Consider the following 13,785-nt stretch of genomic DNA (forward strand, 5'->3'; position numbering starts at 1 on the left):
AAAATTAAGTTCTATAGTCAGAGTTATTATCTCTCTCAAAAAATGTCCCCACTTGATAAAGATAAAATTTGTTTTTTTCCCTGCATGATACAGGATATGTCATAATCCTAAGGCTTAATCATTTCACATTAGTCGCTTCAATGTATTTCTCAGTATATATTTGTATCCCTATTGTCTAATGAATCCTTATAGTGTATTTTTTCTTTACTCCCTTAACTCTGGCATTTGCAAATTTCTAGCAAAAGTTACTTTTTTAAATCTTGGGTTGCTTAATCAATACATTTATAATTCTTCATTGCCTTCCCATTTGCAAACCATAATTAATTGCTGGAGACCAAGTAGATCTGAATAAATACTAGGCAAATACATACACTTCTGTGTTTATATGTCTGTTAGGACTTGATTTTACACCCAAGGATATATTTTTCATCATATCTGAAATTGAAAGGGTTGTTTTCAAAAATTAGTCACAACTATTATTTGCTGGACATCTATATGATCCAGGCAAAACACTTACTTTTGATGAGCTTTATCTTATATAAGTCTCACAGTAACTGGATTTACAGATGAGAAACCAAAGTCCAGAGCCACTTCACCATATACCCAAGACACACAGTTATAGATTAATATTGCCTGGATTTTAATGGATATCTGTTCATTATTTTCTACACTATAAGTTTATTAAAAATCCAAAATTTTGATTAAATATTTGAATAAAATATTACGGATGGTTTATTAAACACTGGACTCTCAATTGTTACAAAAGCTAAAAGCATTTATCTGGAATAGTGAAGCATCTTTGAGGTTTGCAAATATAATTAACCACAGGTGTTTAATATATAAACATCTGAAAATAATTGTAAGTACACAATTATAATTTTATGCCTATAATATGTTTCTCTAAGGAGCACTTGCATTCCTTAATATAAACACAGAAATACTGTACTCTTTGGCATAAAAAAATTAAAGGATAATTAAAGACAAAATATTAAACCATGTCTGAAGTATTAACTCAGTGATATGATTGATCTTTTATGTCTTTATGATGTTACAGTATCTCCTTTGAAAGTAGCAACAAGTACCTGCCTTGTTTTAACTTCATTCTCAGAAATTTAAAATTAATTCCATCCAGGAAAAATTTAGGTGTGTGTGTGTGTGTATATATATATATATATATATTTATACATACACATATATATGTTTTTATATATATATATATATATATATATATATATTCTTTTCTTTCTTTAATGTTTGTTTATTTTTGAGAGAGAGAGGGAGACAAACTATGAGCAGAGGAGGGGCAGAAATAGATGGAGACACAGAACCCTAAGCAGGCTCCAGGCTCTCAGCTGTCAGCACAGAGCCCTACATGGGGCTTGAATTCATGAACCATGAGATCAGGACTTGAGCTGAAGTCAGACGCTTAACCAACTGAGCCACCCAGGTACCCCAGGAAAGATTTCGATTTTTAAGTAGTTCCACCAACACTACTAAAAAAAAAATAGGGTACAATATAGGTAAGCTTGATTTTGGTTTGTTTGTTTGATTTTCAGGTATCTCTTCCTATAATAAAACTTTCTGAACATGTATTTAAAATGTGGGTTGTAAAAAATTTATCCAAGCCTGGAGAGTTTGGTGTTAATCAGGTGCATGGAAATTAATCCATTGGAAAGACCCTAGTATCTTACTTATAGGTGGAATCTAAAACAAAAACAAAAACAAAAACAAAAACAAAAACAAATTGATACAGAGAGCAGGTTGGTGGTTTCCAGAGGAGGGAGTGGGAGGGTATGGGTCAAATGGGTGAAGGTGTTCGAAAGGATTAAACTTCAATTATAAAGTAAATAAGTCATGGGAATATAAGGTACAGCATGGTGACTATAATTAATAATACTGTATTATGTATTTGAAAGTTACTAAGAGAGTAGACTCTAATATTCTCATCACAAGAAAAATATTGTAACTACATTTGGTGATGAATATTAACTAGACATATGAGAGTGATCGTTTCATAATATATACATCTATCAAATCATTATGCTGTACACCTGAAACTACTATGCTATATGTCAGTTATCTCTCAAAAATTTTAAAAGACACTTACAAGAGGAGAGTAGAGTCGTGTTAGACAAAAACGATCAGTTTCAAATAAATAAATAAATCAAATTGTATTGGATAATCCATTTTTATTATTTGTTTAAACTACTGTCATACAATAAATTTTAGGTGCACAAACACATACACACATGCAAATTTAAAAGAGAGGGTATATATGTTTGCTCAGAATTCTCATATTTCAAGCTTAGGAAAATCAGCTGAACAATAAGATACGTTTTTTTATTATTTAAAACAAATCTATACGACAAAATGATAAAGGTTGATCCACTTTTACTTTCTTATCCACCAGCCATGGTGTTTGATGGGGACATTTTTGGATTTAAAAGAAATACATGGTAACTTTTGGAAGAGATATTTCTAACTATGTATTCTTAACAGTGCTAGCTAGTGCCCTGTTTCTTCCATCTGTAAAAGAACAGCTTTGCTCACCTTTAGGGTCTTCTACTACTAATCTCTGTGTATGTTTTATTATTAATTTGCCAGAATTTTGATCTGAAGATCTTCTAGTCGGTCAACTTCAAAGATTACCTCAGCAGTGGCTGAATTAATTACACTTGAATAGTTTGTTCTCCAAGGCCAATATCTTAAAAAATACATCAGTGCTAGTAAAAAAAAAAAAAAAAAAACCTTTGCATATCTTAAATTACCTGCAGATCAAGGGATAATATGAAAGAAAAACAGCAACAAAGCAAGTAAATTAGGGAGATTTATAAAAAAGCACTGAAAGTTTCATTATTCTTAATTTCACCCGATAAACACAGTTGTTTCCTTGGATTCAATAAATTAAAACCTGAAAATGACAATGTTTACATATCCAGAATTTTTTTTGTGTTGGATAGATTGCTCATACTTAGAATAATGGCTGCTGACATTCTCAGGATCTCATTTTGAAATGTTTCAGAGCAGGGAAAGTATTTCTGAAATCTGAAGTAACCAACTTATTTATGAAAGTAAGAAAGGTTGTTTCTCATAACTACGAGAGCTTATGATGTAGAAAATGTTGGGGTTCAGAGTCAAAGGACAAGAAAGAATCTTGAGATGTCTTTGGTGCAAAAAGGTAGTTTTATTAGTGCACGGGGACAGAAAGAGCTTCCCTGGGGTTGTGGGAGTGGTCGATTATATACTTTTAAGTTGGGAAGGGGTTTAGGGGTAGAACAAACCTCCAAGGTATTTTGGAAATAAGGTTTTCAGGACCCTGCAGGGGCCAGCAAATGTTAGGGAAAGATTATTTATTACTGTTTAGTTAAAACTCAGTCCTGAGTCCCTTCAGATGTGTATCAGGGGGCCATATGCTTGGTGGATGATAGCTAACATATATTTAGTGCGGGGAGGTAGAGATAAAGGAAGTTTCCAGAATAATTTTGATATGTTTAAAGTAGACTCACGGGATCCTGGGGGGTCAGGCTAAGATTGCCTTTTGCCCCAGCAAAGTGTCAACCTCCAACATCAGGGCAGCAGAGCTCCCAGAGATGGGTCACTCTGCCTGTTTCAAGGACTTGTCAATGGGCTGTGGGCAGTAAGGGAATTCTATTTTTCTTTTATCTTTGTTTCCCACATTAATTTAGATCAGATCCAGTCTTCTGGTCTGGTCTTCTGGTGTTAGCAATCCACTGGGGCATGGTGAGAAAAATGTAAAACCTGCAACAATATGTTTTTCTCATACATTTTTTTCCTATTGTTGCAGATAATGATCACTTGTTGGGGTAGAATATATATACATCTGATTTTTAAAACCCATATTGGGCATTTGAGAGTCAAGATTAATTAGATGAGTATTTATCATTATCTAGGCGAAGGACATTTGGCTTGTTCTGTTCTAATTTCCTATTTATCATGAGTTAATATTTGGGTCTATATACTATTCAATGGGAGAAGTCTACTGATCACTGTAACTCGTGCTATAAGCCCTTTCAAAATTTACATTTGTGGGTAGAGGAAAATATTCAAATTGAATGAACCCATTAATACTGACTACATCCAAGATTTGATCTAGGATAATATAGTATGTGATGTGATATATTAACATTTGTTTATTTAATGAGATGGTTGAAGATGATTGTCTTTGAGAGGAATTTAAACAGGGAAACAAACTTGAGAAGCTGCATGGGGTTGCAGATAACTTCATGCATGTCAAATACATGCTCACCATCACTGGAGACCAGAAAGAGCACATGTCCATGTATGTATTTTTTAATTATTTTAATGTTTATTTACTTTTGAGAGAGAGACAGACAGACAGACAGAGCATGAGCAGGGGAGGGGCAGGGAGACTGGAGACACAGAATCCTAAGCAGGCTCCAGGCTCTGAGCTGTCAGTACAGAGCCTGAAGCGGGGCTCAAACTCAGGAGCCATGAGATTGTTACCTGAACTAAAGTCAGACACTTAACGACTGAGCCACCCAGGCGCCCCAGGAAAGATTTCCATTTTTAACTAGTTCCACCAACATTACTAAAAAGAAATAGGGTACAATATAGGTAAGCTTGATTTTTGTTTGTTTGTTTGTTTGATTGTCAAGTATGCCTTCCCAGAATAAAAATTCCTGAAAATGTATTTAAAATTTAAACAGGGAAACACACTTGAGAAGCAACTTGGCTTGGTTTTGCAATGAAGCCATGTCACTGGTTTCTAGTCCTGCTCCAGCTTTTTTCTTCTCTTGCTCTTCAATGTAACTTGATTGTGCTAAAACTTTTCGGCAATATGCTTGAATACTTAGATTTAGATACAGATGAAAGATTTCCGGGATTGGACTCAATGAAATTTCAGGGATTGGACTAAATGAAATTAAGGAATGAAAAATTCCTTTCAACTCTTGTTTTGAAATTTGGCAGGAAAAATCATTGGGTAGGAAGCAATTAAACTAAGGCCACAAATGAGGAAAAGGTGGTTTGTTTTGTTTTGTTTTGAAAAAGAGGTAACAAAAGGATATCCCACTGACAGGGAATAGCAAGCCCAGAGCCCCCAGACAGGAGGAATACTGATACGTATCAGGGATTGAAGCCAGCGTGGCCGCAGCCAAAAGACCCAGGAGACTTGCAGAGCTTGAGCAGGCTGGAGATTGAGGCAGGCAGTGGTGCGAGCAGGGGAGAGTGCTTGAAGTTGTGAAGCAGGGAGATAATGAGATTTCACATTTGAAAACGAAATAACTCACTCCATCTCAAATCGAGAGGACGAATTAGGGAAAAGTAATGTGTCATGGTGTCTGGGTGGCTCCGTGGGTCAAGTGTCCAACTCGTGATTTGGACTCAGGTCATGATCTCAGGGTTCAGTTCGTGAGTTAGAGCCCCGCCTTGGGCTCTGTGCTGAGCATAGAGCCTGCTTAAGATTCTCTCTCCCTCTCTCTGTGCTCCTCTCCCCTGCTTGTGCGTGCACACACTCTCTCTCTCTCTCAAAATAAAGAGATAAACATTAAAAAAAAAAAAGAAACCTTAGGGAAAGGTAATGTGTAGAAATGTAGCAGCAAGATGCTTTGCGGTGATCTGGGAGAGGTACTGGTTGATCTGGTGGAGAAGGAAAAGATGGGACTTTGGGGAGATTTACGAAGGCAAAGTTGTTAATGCTTCTGATGATCTGGATCTAGGCTATGACAGGAAAAGTAATATGTAAGATAAGCCCTAGGCTTCTGTTTGATTATTAGGATGCTGATTATCAGGAGGGATGCTGAAATAACAATTTTGGAATAGGCAAATAGAAATTAAAAATCTAAAGAAAAAAAATTTTTATTAAATACAAATAAATGTTTGCAGCCAATTTCTACTATCTTCTTAATCTTTTTTTATGTGCAATCATGACATATCCTTAATGAGGTTCTAAAAAATTATACTCATCATAGACAAAGTAATATTGTTCTACTTACTGTATGTGCTCATTCTATTTTTTTTTACTTCAACATTTTTAAAATTAGGATGCGTCTCACATTAGATAAACAACATTACTATTGAAGTATTTGTTCCATATTATTTACTCTTTTTCTCTGTTCTTTTATTCCTGGAAGGCTGTTATTATCGATACATATCTTAGAACATATGGCAGTTGACTACAAAGAAAATTATTTGCTCATCAATTATTCAAATAATGAGAAGTTGTCATAGAAATTACCAAATCTATTTGGTTAGATACTGTTTAAAAGAACAAATTTAATAGTAGCATGCCTATATGTTAAATAAAATGTGTTATTTTAAACTGTGAATGTATGTGAGCTCATTTAAAAACTACCTATACATTCATCATTATACAGTAAGTTTAGGAATATGTTTTAAGATATTTTAATCACAAGGAAATGAATCTATTTTTTGTGACGTTTGAACAATGTCCAGCTCATTTAAAAATATTTTGTTAAGTAATATTTCCCCCAATATGCAAGATTAATACACCTCTAGTAAGATTATTAGTGTAGAGAGGATTATAGCAATAGTCAATGCCATTGTTTTCTGTGGTCAAAGCACTTTCGATTTGATATAACTATTTTCATTAACAAGATAGTTATATGGATACATTATGTGTTATGCGCCAGCCTAAGTGTATCTCTTAAATTAAATCATTTGATAAACACCATCTCTGTTTTATAGATAAGGAAACTGAGACAAAGAGAAGTTAAGAAGTAAACTCATTTTTACGCAGCTCATAAGTAGCAGGGTTGTAAGAGATAAGGAAAAGTTCCTGTTCATGCACCTTGCTTGTCAAGATATCTACCTTACTGCCAATGTATACTGTTGATTTTCCAAACTCAATAATTTCCTCGATATTCTTGACCAGATTCCTTAATTCAACAAATCATGTCCCTCTCTCCATTATACCTTATCTGAGCTTGTGTGTAGCCTTACCACAGTGCATCTGTTGCAGAAGTCTGTCCAACAGCTGACCCTTCCTCTGGTGATAGGAATCACAGAATCCTACATCTCCAGAGTCTTAACCTTCCGATGTGACTTCAGTCTTTTCCAAAGAAATTTTAACCTGATCTATTTTATTTTATTTTTAAAATGTTTATTTATTTATTTTTGAGAGAAAAAGCTAGCATGGGAGAGGGGCAGAGAGAGAGGGAGATAGAGAATCTCAAGGAGGCTCTGCATTGTCTGTGCAGTGACTGATGTGGGCTCGAACTCATGAACCGTGAAATCTTTACCGGAGCTGAAATCAAGAGTCAGACGCTTAACTGACTGAGCCACCCAGGTGCCCCTCAACCTGACCCATTTTAAAACAAAGAACCAAGACAACGTAAATAAAAGGAAGTGTCAGCTTTTCATCTACTCCTCTAGCTACTTACTATGCTATCTTCTCTCAGGCCTTGAGTCACCAACCTCTATATTTTCACTTCTTAAGTTTCCAGTGTGTCATTAGCCTTATAAATCTGGCTTCCTCCTTCAGTTTTCAACATTTATGCGAGATTATTTTCAAATTAGATGACAAGTCGCACTCTTATTGTTACCCTACCTTTCTGTATCATTCGCCTTTGTAGGTCCCTTCCTCTGTCCTCAAAGTGCGTTGTCATCTGACCGTTTTCCCCCATTCTTGGCTGTAATCCAAGGTGCCATTGCTAATTGCTGCAGTAGTTTTTTTTTTAACTGTTCTCCCTTCCATTTCATGCAAGCCCTGTCTCATCAGTTTGCCACAGAGATGCCAGAGAGCACCATCTAAACCACATATCTGATCACGCCTCCTGTCTGCTTGAAAATCACCCGGATGGATATATTTTACCATTTTAGTTTAGAAACAAAGCAATGATATCAGGTTTTATTTTTCAAGGATGGTGATGTGAAAATACCTCTTCCTACATGCTCTTCTTACAATGTGGTATTGGCATTCTTACATTGAGAGATGAGGTCTAATTTCCCTTCCTGTGCATATAGACTAGAACGAGTGACTAGCTCCTAACGAATAGCACATGGCAAAAGTAATGAAGTGTATGACTTCTAAGGCTAGGTGATAAAAAGGAGATGCCCGTCATTGGAACTCAGCACTCACCTGTAAGGATTCTGATTAGAGCCCCAGCTGAGGTCTCAGCCGACAGCCAGCATCGACCACCCACCGTGCGAGTGTTGGAGCCTTCAGATGATCCTGAATCCTGGTGCCAAGTGGGCAGAGGCGAATTGTTCCTGCCAAGCCCTGTCCAAATTGCAGGTTCATAAGAGGTAAATCTTTGTACTGCTTAAAGGCACTAAGCTTTAACACACACACACACACACACACACACACACACACACACACTCACACAGGATGTTCAGCCTAATCCAATACTCTCTAGTGCATCCTTAATTCAAATTATATTAAACTTTCTAAAATTCCCTATAGACAGCACGTTTATTCAGATCCCAAGGCTTTTGAAAATTCTATTCATTTTACTTTGGAACATGTCCCAACTACTCCACTTCTGTGGGGGCTATTATTTAGGTCTTAATTCATGATACTTCTAAGTGGCTTCTCACAAACCCCAGTTTGCATTAGAATTCCATTTTTTTTTTTTTACCTAAGCATCATACAGAATGCCATATAGATGTTGGATTAGTACACAGGGTTTCATATCATTGCAATCAAAATATATAATGTACCCAAATAGGATAAAGATGATGTAGTCAAATTTCTGTGTTATTTTTCTAGTGGAAGTCATTAACCTTAGTAACTAATATTAATTTCAGAATCTTAAGTACATGCTGACAAGGGCAAATGGAGTAGTGTTCGCTGTGATGTGTTGTGTTTCCTATCCTTTGGGGAAAGAAAGTTGGCTGATGATTTCATTTATGAACTGTAATCCTGTGGTTTTCGACACCTAGGAAGTAGCCACAGTACCCACATTTTATTGTTGCTTTTGAGTTGTATTAAAAGTAAACCATCTCCTTGAAGCTCTTTGATGTGCAGAAATGTTCTTCTAGATTTGAGTTACAGATACAGATCTTGGTTTGTAAACTTAATCGCTACACACTTTGTCTCTTCTGTCAGTGCTCTCATGATCTCCCACCCCACCTCCACTTTTGCCACCTTATCTCTTTTCCCCATGCAGCTGTCTCCAGTCATAGTCGTTAGTGACCACTCCACTGTCTTTTCTTTGCTGTCCTAGGAGTTCATTCCCTCTGGGTATACCTGTGGCAAATTGTTATGCTTCCTTTAACCATGACAGATAATTCACAGGGGTCCGGGGAAGAGCTGTACGGCTCTAACGTTCACAGCTGTTCTGAGAATCTAAAATTAATTGACACTATGGTTCAGTGTTACTTTTCTTGATTTTTTTTCCCCCTCAGTAAAAAGGGATATCACTCATGTAATCACAAACTGCACTGTAGTATGGTGTTTTCTCTGGGTATTCACAGAAAATTGTAAAGAGTTTACAGATTCATTACTACATCCAAGTCCCAAGTTTTAAATTTCACATTTATGGAGTGGAAAATTATAGAAAGAAAGGAAAAATAAAATGTTGACTAAAGTTGTATATAACGAGGTTAGATTTCTGCATAACATTTTTATTGACGCCATTCTTCTGCTCATTGGAAATATAAAAGATTAAAGAAAACACAGTATTTCATCATAATGTTTTGTTATTTTCCTGATCAGCAAAGGAGCATAAGTCCAAATTTGGAACACATAATAATTTATAAATCAGCCACAGTTACCACGGAGCTATCAAACTTCCCCAATGTGAAAAAAAAAAAAATCTCCAAGGTTCACCAGGGAAGATTACTCAGCAAACATAACAAAAGTATGATTCCAAAACTGAGTACTCCGGTCCCATCTTAAGTACCTCTTTTTCTATAATTATTTTATATTTCATTCATTGGGTCAGCCAAAAGTATGATATCCAAATGTGATCATGTCCATGCAATCAAGTGAAAATAGACTTTTCTGCATGTATTTATACACAACTATCCTTTGTGTAAGACAAGGAAGGACTACGGAGGTTGCAGACATATTATTTTCACTCTGATTTGAAATATCTCCTGAAATGGTTCAAGAACACTGAAAATGCTCCTGGGAGTCTCTTGATATTTAGGGTTTGAAATATTAATGATTAAAAATAAGTGAAATTGGAAAATAAGATATTCTTGATATGAAATGACCTACCTTACAAAAGGTATATTACCGAGTTTAAGTTCTTGGGGATTCATGGAAATATACTGAATTTTTCATGAACCCATGCAAGATTTGTCCATTTAAATTTTGAGCATATATTTATTTATATACCTACACACATGTGTTGAGAACTAAAGCTTACATATAATTTTTGCTTTGAGTAGCTTTTCATTTCCATAATAAAACAGTGTACTAGACACTAAATGATACATAGAACTTCTTCAGTCATGGTACTTATTAATACGGAGGCGAGTTGTAAATCAAAGTTGCCGAACTTTTCATTAGTCCTGTGTCAGTGTGGTGGTTTAGCCCGACGTACAAATATGTGAAGCATTATGAAGTGTTAGTCTGAGTGAAAGTTGGAATCACTTAGAGTAATGAATCCATGGGAAGAGAAAAGGGAGTATCTATGTGTTTAGTGGACATTTGCTAACCCTATTAGGCATATTTAATTTCCATTTCAGACTTGACTCTGGCACAACCAGCAAATGTTTTTAGATAAATTACATAATATAAAGTCTCTGGGCCCACTTACTCTTGCCTGGGAGTGTTTTGGACTAATATTGAATGTCTTTTTAGCATTAAAGGTGTATAAGTTTTAGGTACTTAACTGTTTATAACCCTAGACATACTTTACAGTTTAAATTCAGTCCAGAATTTTTATTTATATAATTGAGGTGACTGGTATGATTAACTCATACAGCTTATCACTCCTATTAAAGACTTTGAAATATAAAATATTAACATTTTGTTTCTTTGCAATGCCAACTTTACTAATGAAAATTTGACCCACTATTTAGAAGAATATAAAATATTTAAGAATAAATTGATCCAAATAATGTTTTATAGGTATGAATAATATTTCTAATGAGAGATAAATGTAACTTTATTTTGAAATATTTATACTTGAAAACCTATCATATGTCATTACCAAAGCCAAATTCACGAGTCCTTTTGAGAGAAGGTATTGTAAAGATATTCTGTGGAGCACAGTTAATATCACTTAAGGAGCCATGTGTTTAGCTGAAATATAGAACTTCATTTTTACTAAAATAAAATATTGAAACTTGAACATTTCTCTGTTTTCTTTTCAAAGATTTATCCAAAATGACTTAAGGATTTTGTCTTTGAATTAATGCCCAGGGGACTTAAATTATATTGTATTTTCAATATTGTCTTCAATTTATATTTCATCATTTTCTTCAGAAATGTAAAACGAGTTAGTAAAGTAGAACTGAAATTTCAAAGCTTACATCTTAGAATAGATTTTTTTCTTCTACGTTAGTTCAATTCTGTTCTATTAATTTCTGTGACTTACGTGTTATTCAGATTATACCAGACATTAAAGCTCAATGTTCGCTTTCTACAGAAAATTGAACAAATGATTTTAGACTATAAAGATTTAAGGCTGGCATTATGTCTTACTGATAAGTGTATTTGCTCCAGTGCCTTACACAAAGTGTGTCATTAATAGCCATTTTTACTTGAATTAATTAGCCCTGAAATATAGTGACAGGTCTATTCAAAAGGACTTCAAATACATACTTCGTTAAAACATAAAATATCCCCTGTATGATTGATGTCACCAACATGGTGACATAGGAGTTTCCTGAATTTCCCTCCTCCTATGGATGCATTGATCATACAGGTAGACACCAGTCAATTCTTTTTGAGAACATTTTTGAAAACCAGTTGAGTGGACTGTGAAACATCAAGTAGTTGAGAAAATACCCTCACTGAAACAAGTGGGAAAGCCTGAAACACTCTCAACATAAACTCTGCTCCCTAAACAGGAACTTACCACTGGGAGATAACCCTCAATCCCAGCTTCTCTCTAAGAAGCGTAAGATTTGGATCATATATACAGCCACTCAACTTTTAAGGCTGCCATCCAAGAGATGGGTCTCCAGTTCACCTAGTTCTAAGAACCAGTGGGGCTTGCTTTTATGAATCCCATAGCACTATAGCAACCAAAGAAGCAGTTGTTAAACAGTTGTGGCTATTTATAAGTTATCATGCATCACCAATTGGTACTTATGTGCTATTGCTTATCAGAAAAAGAAAGTTATTAAACACTTTGACAGCTATGTCCCTTAGCTTAGCACAGAAGGAACAAACAAAAACATCTATTTAACAGTTTGTTCCTAGAAGGAGTTTGAATGTATATTCTCCCAGCTGCTGCTTGCGGGTTCAGTTTCTAACCTGCCTACATTTCAGAACTACATGGGATCCTTCAAGGAGCCTGAAAAAGCTGGTGGTAACTTCCTTGCCTTCTTCCTCCAACTAACTTCAAAAATAAATCAAGTCTACCATCATCTCCCTGAGTGAAGCTTATTCACACATCTGGTGTTCCCACTTTTATGGCTGCAACCTGAGGCACAGGCCCTCAGGGCACAGTGTAAATAAATGAAGCAGAAACTAGAAAGACAGTCAAAAAGATCAACAAAATGAAGAGCTGTCTTTTTTTTTTTTTTTTTTTAAGATGAAATGGACAAATCCTTAGCTGGATTAAGAAAAAAAGAGTTAAGACAAAAAAAAAATCAGAAACAGAAGAGTAGACGTTATAAATGACAACATGGAAATACTAAAGATCAAAAGAAACTACTATGAACAATGATATGCCAACAAATTAGATAATCTAGAAGTAATGTCTAAATTCTTAGGAACATACAATCTACCATGATTGAATCATGAATAAATAAAACATTGGAAAAGACCAATTACTAGTAAGAGAATTGAATCAGTAATCCAAAACTTTCCAACACAGAAAAGTTCAGGACCAGATGGTTCCATTGGTGAATTCTGTGAAACATTTAAAGAATGAATACCAGTCCTTCTTAAACTCTTCAAAAAGATTGATTGGGAAAGTGTACTTGAAAACTGATTTTATGAGGCCAGAATAACCCTGAAAACAAAGCCAGACAAGAAGGATAGGAGAAAAGAAAATTATAGGCCATTAGTTCCCCAATGAAATAATAATAAACTTGCAACAAATTAGGAATTTACCTCAACATAATAAAGGCCATATATGACAAGCACACAGCTAACATCATAGTCAAGTGTGAAAAGCTGAATGCTTTTTCTCTAAGATCAGAAATAAAGCAGGAATGCCCACTCTCACCACTTTTATTCAATATAGCACTGGAAATCTTAGCGAGATAAATTATGTAAGAAAATGAAATATATCATTCAAATCCAAAAAAAAAAGAGAAGTAAAACTGTTTGCAGATGACTGATGTTATATGTAGAAAGCCCTATAGACTTCACCAAAAACTTCAGAATGAATAAATAAATTCAAGAAAGTTGCAGGATACAAAATCAATATACAAAAATCAGCTGCATTTCTGTGCACTATTAGCAAATTTTTGGAAAGATAAATGAAAACAATCTCATATTTAAAAAAAAATAATGTGTATTTATTTTTGAGAGAAAGAGACAGAGCATGAGTGGGGCAGGGGCAGAGAGAGAGGGAGACACAGAATTGGAAGCAGGCTCCAGGCTCTGAGCTGTCAGCACAGAGCCCGACGCAGGGCTCGAACTCATGAACTGTGAGATCATGACCTGAGCCGAAGTCAGACACTTAACCGACTGAGCCACCCAGACGCCCC

The sequence above is a fragment of the Lynx rufus genome, unplaced genomic scaffold (genome assembly GCF_022079265.1).
Source record: "Lynx rufus isolate CCGP_SWC_20201006 ecotype Redwood Valley unplaced genomic scaffold, mLynRuf1.p SCAF_1, whole genome shotgun sequence".
NCBI classification, from domain to species: Eukaryota; Metazoa; Chordata; class Mammalia; order Carnivora; family Felidae; genus Lynx; species Lynx rufus.